This window comes from Peromyscus maniculatus, chromosome 7, assembly GCF_049852395.1.
Source record: "Peromyscus maniculatus bairdii isolate BWxNUB_F1_BW_parent chromosome 7, HU_Pman_BW_mat_3.1, whole genome shotgun sequence".
In the NCBI taxonomy this organism is placed as follows: Eukaryota; Metazoa; Chordata; class Mammalia; order Rodentia; family Cricetidae; genus Peromyscus; species Peromyscus maniculatus.
The window spans coordinates 43,795,334-43,802,423 of record NC_134858.1 but is presented as its reverse complement, the minus strand read 5'-3'; positions in this window follow the sequence as shown (position 1 = coordinate 43,802,423).

The following is a 7,090-nucleotide window of genomic DNA, read 5'->3' as shown; positions in this document are numbered from 1 at the left end:
GGTGGGGGCGTCTCAGGAACGCTATGTTTAAGTGGTTTGATAATTAAATGAATACTGTTTAGAGGAGAAGCCCACCTTTCAAAATCCCTGCTGGCAGCAGAGCATATAAAAGCCTGAATAGCAAATATTTACTTGGAATTAACGTGGAACAGATCCCATCAAGCAACCTTGGAGCTGTTTCCGGAGTCTTACCTTAATGTCCTGTGTGGCAGAAGGGCTCAGGCAGGCACTAGACCTGGTGTAATATGCTAAACAAATCTAATGGTGTGCTTTATTTCCCCCCTCAGCAGAACTCTTAATTATGTATCTTGCAAATGCACAGAGAAAATGGATTAGCGGCAGCAGCTGTTGGCTGCTAACCACACCCTCCCCAGAAACTTTGCAAGAAGACTGGGAGCCAGCACCCCTCCTCCCTTGGCTGGTCAGGAGGTTCCACCAGATTCTGAGAAGAACACAGGTGGATGCTGTTGCAAAGCTGGGGTTTCCGGCCAGCCGGGAGATGTCTGCTTCCTGGCACCAGGAAGGGAGAGGCAGGCTGTGAGGAGGTCAAGGCTGACCTAGGTGAATCAGGCCAGTTCTGTCAGCGCTGAGACAAGCTTTTTGAAAGACTCCTATGCTAAGGCCCTAGCTCCTTGTTCACCCACCCCCCCATCCCCAAGCCAGGCCTGAATACTCATCTGTGAGATATGGTGGTGGGTAGGGATTGGGAGAGGAGTGGGTGAGGGGTCTCTCACTGCTGCCCCCTTACACCTCCTAGTAAATTACAGGAGCCCAACAGAATTTGTGAGAGAAGAAGCCCTGAGACAGTTCAGAAGTTGGGGTTTTAACTGGGGGAGTCAGGCCAATGGAAAGCAAGTCATGGTAGCACAGGATGCTGAATCTGAAGGTAAAGGCACATAATGAACACTAGCACAGGGTCTGTAGAGAAGAGAGCATTGCAGATTCTGGGACGTATTGCAGAGTACTGAGAAGGTGCATACTGTTGGGGGGCGGTATACAAGCCAGTGAGAGCTCCTGTCCACTGAACTCAGAAAAGTCAGAGATGCTGGTGTGGATGTGCATATGTGCATAAGTGGGTACATGTGCATGCAGCAGTACACCGGAGACTCCATGCCTTAGAGGGAGAGTCATGAAGGCTAACTTTGATTGTCAGCTTTATTGGATGGAGCGATGTGATGCCTAAGAGATTAGTAAAGCGCACTTCTAGTGAGACTACAAGAACACTGCCAGAGATGATTGACAGATGGGACAGTAACTGAGGGGAAAGGCCCACTTTGGATATTGGAGTATCATATCTAGGTCTAGGGCCAGGATAGGATTAAAAATGGAAGAAGAGAAAGCCAGCCATTACATGCAAACACATTCTACCTGAGCAAGTTGCATGTGTTATTGCTGCCACCCTGACCATCGGACCTTTTAATGAGAACTCACAGCTGTGACACTCCAGGGAGCTTCCAGGTCTTCAGCCCTGGATGGGGCTACATCACTGATCCTCTGTGGCCTGAGGCTTCCAGGTTCTTGGACTAAGCAGCGACCTGGTTCCCTGGCTCTCCAGTGAGTAGATAGCCAAGGTTGGACTTTCCAGCACCTAATTGTGCCAGGCTTTTATGTATCATTTATGGTGGCTTTACTGCTTTGGGGAACCCTGACTCAAGAGTCTTCTCCAAAGTACCTTTGGCACTGTCATCCTGGACTATCAAGCAGGCACAGAAATCAGCCTGCTGTAACAAAAAGAAATCTGGATTCAGCACCAGGACCTGGGTCCCATTCTGCTACTCACTAGCAGATCTCAAAATCTTTCTTGTCCTCAATCCCCCCAGTTTGACCATATGACCTACTAGCATGATACATCAAATATGCCAATAATAATACTACACCTGCCTATGTGGAGAGATTATTTTCTTTATGCATGGCTCTGGGTTTTCTTTCTCTAGGGGTTAGAGGAGGGACATGGGTTGAAATTCATGAAGTGGCATTATAAACTGAGATTGCGTCATAACCCTAATAATGGTGACATTTATCAAGCACCTACTGTATGCCAAACACATTGTCCAATGTTTCTCACGTAGTATCTCATTTGGTCTTGCCTGTGGCACAGGTCCTATCTGTCCCCTGAGCATCCAGATAGGATATTGAAGATGTAGAAAGGCTGTAGAAATCCCAGAAGGCTGCACAACTGATCATTGGGTAGAGCCAAGACACAAGCCATGGGGTTTCACAAGTGGTATTCATTAACAGATGGCTACCTGGAAAAACCGGCAATGCTCAGGAAGCAGAGAAATCGGGGGTGAGACCAAAGCTTTGGCCTCCAGTCATGTACCCATCTAGAACTAAGTGTGTGAGCTTAATCTCTGAGTCAGAATCAGGCAAGTGTAAGGCCAAGTGAGACCAAGAGAAAAGACACAGGGTTCTGTGCCAAGGTTAATGACACAGAGTGTGTCAGGTTCTCTAAAGGAACAGAGCTGATAGCATAAAACACACACACACACACACACACACACACACACACACACACACACACACACACAATTTGTTAAGTTGCCTTACAGGTTGCAGGGTGAGGTCCAAGCAATCCAGCAATAGCTGTCTTACCCTGGTGAGGCTGAGAATCCAATAACTGCTCAGTCTAGAGTCCGGGGATGCCTCAACAGATCTGATGCTGAAGACCTGGAGAGTTCCTGGAGAGCTACTGGTCTTTGTCTATATTAGAATATCCCAAAGAAATCGGTCCCGATGTCAGCGAAGGGATGCTGCAGCCACAGGATAGCTAAACTTGCCAGGAAGGGTGGAGGCGAGCAGGCAAAGAGCAAGGTTCCTTCTTTGGTCTCCTTTTACCTGAGTTGCCACCAAAAGGCGCCACCCACATTTAGGGTGGGTTTGCCTGCCTCAAATACCCTGACCAAGAAAATCCCCACAGGAGTGCCCAGCAGCTTGTGCTTTAGGTGATTCCAGATGAAGTTGACAACTAAAATGAGCCTTCCTACTGGTCAGCAAGGCAACACTGCTGGCCACGCTGGCCAGATGGTACTGTCGATGTCCCCCAAAGTGCAGAGGCACTCCGTGCAATCAGGCAAATCTACCTGGAACATCTGCTGGCCCCAGGTAGAGGGGATAGAGTAACAATGCATACTCCCTGCCCTCATGTAGCTTCGAGTCAATCACAGAAGGTCATCCTGGCATAAAGAATTGAAGCATGATGAGCCTAAGGGAGGAAGCCGAATGTATGTTATAGCAGCAGGCACTACAGAGATAAATGGGTTCCCAACTGTAGGTAGTAAGAGAAGCTGCCCTCTTCGTCCACAGACAGCCTAGCAGAGCTTTGCTGGCTTCGACTGGTTTCCCCAAGGGTTATCATCCCATTCATGCAAAGGTCACCAGCTCAGTCTTCTTTGTTTTTCTTCAAGGGGTATGTGCAAAAGTTTCCATGAGCCAGGCCTGGCAATAGTACATATCCTTGCGTTCTTCTTCGCATGTTAGATGGAAGTCATATGCCATGCTCAATTCCAAGGGCAGAGCTGTGTGCCCAGGAGGAAAGCCAGGCCACGGATTTGGTGAACACATAATGAACCACCACAGTGGGCTAAGAGAGTTGTGTGTGGTCTCCCTCCCTCCAAATGTCTCACCTTGCCCGAATACCTCTTTTTACCCAACAATTTCTGTGCCTTTCTAAACAGTGGTATGTGATATTCAACACTATACTGTTTTCTTTTCTCAGACCTATGATCCCCCTCTGCTCTCAAAATCCTGGAAAAATTGAGCCGGGTGGCAGTGGCACATGCCTTTAGTCCTAGCACTTTAGGCAGGGGCAGGCAGATCTCTGAGTTTCAGGCCAGCCAGGTCTACAGAGTGAGATCCAGGACAGCCAAAGCTATGCAGAGAAACCCTGTCTTGAAAAAAAATTCCTGAAGAAATTGTCACTTGTGACATCATTTGTACTATTAGTGTCTTAGGAAGGAAGTCTTTGATCATTTGCTGGGGGAATCTGGGCTGACAGCAAATGAGGGCAGAAAGCGAGACATCAAGAGGGGCTTCCAGAACTGAGACAGGGATGGAACATCAGAATCACAAGTATGCACTGCCACCTGGACCACTCAAGAATCCTCCAGACTCTGGGGGAGGGTGACTTCCCACATGAGCGTGAGATGGACCTAGACGTTAAGAAAGGTGGAACTCTGTTAATAAAACCTGGACAAATAAGTAAGAATCTAACTTTCGGCACATCACAAAGACCCATTAAATCAAAAACTATGAGGCACCAAACCTGACCTGTTGCCACAGACCTGTAACCCCAGGCTGTCACATGGCTGAAGTTGCAGAGTCCCTGGTTCCAGGCTTACCTAAACTCAAGGTCAGTCTGAGAAACTTAATGAGATCCAGCCTCAAAATCACAAGTAAAAAGAAGGCTAGGGCTTGGGTCTGTAAAACACTTGCCTTGTGTGGGATGCCCTAGGTTCCACCCCCAAAGCTTGCCCCCAAAAGACTAAGAGACACTAATGACTGGTGTTTACAACATGCTGCTATTTTCACCAGGTAAAACGATATACCCATTTGACAGATAAGATCATCCCAGAGAAAGTTGCAGGCCGTACAGAACAGATTAGGGACGCAGCTCAGAGTAGAAAGCGAAAGAGAGAAAGAGAGGACGTCACAATAAGAGCTTGGGGTGGAAGTGGGTAGGCTGAAGACAACTGTGAAGAAAGAGCAAGCTTTCTGAGGAGAGAGGGAAGCCAAGCCTTCCAACAGGAGGAGTGACCTGCAGGTGTCCTAAGGAGGGAGGCTGGTAAACTGGTCCAGCCTCCCTAAGGAGAGAAGACAGAGCCTGCTAGACCAGACTGTAGACTGCTGGGGCAGAAGGAAGGGAGCTGTTGGCGATGCCTGACTCGCTAAGCCTCAGGGGAGAAAAACCAGGGAGTTTGCAAGAGCAGCTCCCCAAGGTGCCTCGGGCAGGATGCGGTGCTTTCCAGCAGGGAGCCAAGTCAGGAGGAAGCGAATCAGGACCAGATGGAGCCAGTGTTCCAGCAACAGCACGTGGTTGCAGAAATAAAGGAGAAATGTGGATTGAGGCCAAATGCAGCCCTTGGGGTTCCACAAACCTGCAGCCTCTGGGGAATCTCTCAGACACGGGGCGGTGAGACTGGGAGACATCTTCCAGAGTGTTCTGTCTATGCTGATTGCTCTGCAGTGTTGGAAAGGGAGGTTTGGAGAGTGAGTTGGCAGAAAGGGTGGGACCACAGCCCCCCTGGGCACATGCAGGGCTACCTTCGCTCTCTCCTCTGTGTCCACTCGGCTGAAGGCTACTAACTAGAGAGTGGAAGAGCTTGGGATCCGCTGCAGTGCGGGTGCCTGTGTGCTAGCATTCACCACCCCGTCTCCCTGTCCTTCCTTTGGCCCACAATCCCTCTTCCAGGGCCTCCAAATGCTTCAGTAGCTGTGTGCCCCTGGCAGGATACTCTGCCTTTTGTAACTCAGTTTCTTTGTTTATAAAATGAGGGAGCAATGGGGCCGGGGATATTGTTCAGTTGTAGAACACTTGCCTGGCATTCCTGGGGCCCTAAGATCAATCCCCAGAATATCTCCTACAAATGAGGGAGACAAGGACATCCTCAAGTCCCTGTGGCTATGCTTATAGAGGTGTTAAATCCTTCATCAGTGCCTTAGCGTCCCTCCTGTTCCCCAAAGGTCCCGATGTGAGTACGGAGGCTGAGGGAGTTGACCGAGACTGTAGCAGGGTTTCAACAGAGCATGTTGACTCCAACACTGACAGAGCTCAGAGCAAGGAGAACAACAGAAGCCACACGTCCAAATACGTAAAAGGTTCAAAATAAGATTGAAAAGCTATTTAATAAAAGTACTTATCTTTGGTTGTAAATTGGAAATTTGTATACCCCTCCAAATTCATATATTGAAATCGTAGCCCCTGACATGACGGTGTTGGCAGGTTGGGCCGTTGGGAGTTGACTTAACAATGAGAATGCAGCCCTCAGGTTGGGATCAGTGTCCTTATGGCGGCAGCCTAAGCAGTTCCCTTCTTCCTTTCACTGCCCGAGGACACAGAGAAGGCGCTACCTACAAACCCAGCAAGCAGATCTTCACCAGACAGTCTGGCAGCCCTTGGCTTTGGATCTCCCAGCTTCCAAAACTGGAGGGAATACATTCCTGCTTTGTAACTTACCCCATTTGTGGTGTTTTACTGTAGCAGTCTAAATGGACCAAGGCTTCTTCCTACCTTAATGAAAACATCTTCATGAGGATAAAATCAGAACGTAAGTGTTAGCCGTGGGTCCTTTTACTATGAATGAAATTCAGCAAATACCAAAGCTAGATGAGTGTATTTTTACACACGTCTGTCTGAGTGTTAACAATGATTGGATGGATGTGAAAACAAAGATTTAACCATTAAAAAAAATTATAGATTTACTCAAAAAATTTGTCTTGCTTTTATTTAAACAGAACCCCTGATTGTGTTGCTATAATCAAGGTATTTACCCAATCATTGTCCTGTTACAAGTAATACCAACACTGAAGCCATCTCTCGAGTCACTGTATTTCTTAGGTTTTTTTCCCCCCTACTAATTTCAATGTGGAGAAACTTCTATGCTGCAGCTATAGAAATAAGAAGTGACAATAAAAGTCTTCAAGCCATACTTCTAAGTGTTCAGAAGACAACATTAAATTTTGCTTGCTTTTAAACGCAACAATGTGGTCACCTCCAATAAATTATCAATTCAGCAGACATAAGTAGCTCATTTCCAATCACTGAATCTGCATCACTCATTATGCACACTAGATATAAACCTCGATGCAGTCAGCCCTTCACACTCATGGCTTCTGCATCTGTGGAGTCAACCAAACTCATATTGAAAGGATTTCTTGAAAAGCTTGCATCTGCACTGAACTTGTACAGTCATCGATCCCTGAATAATACAATGTAATGAGTATTTACATATATTGTGCATGTTGTGTTAAGAAGCATCAGTAATCTAAATATGATTTAAAGTATACAGGAAATGTGTGTAGCTTACATGCAAACACTATGAAATTTTTCATCTGTGATTTGAGCATCTGTGGGTTTGGGTATCTGTGGGGGGGT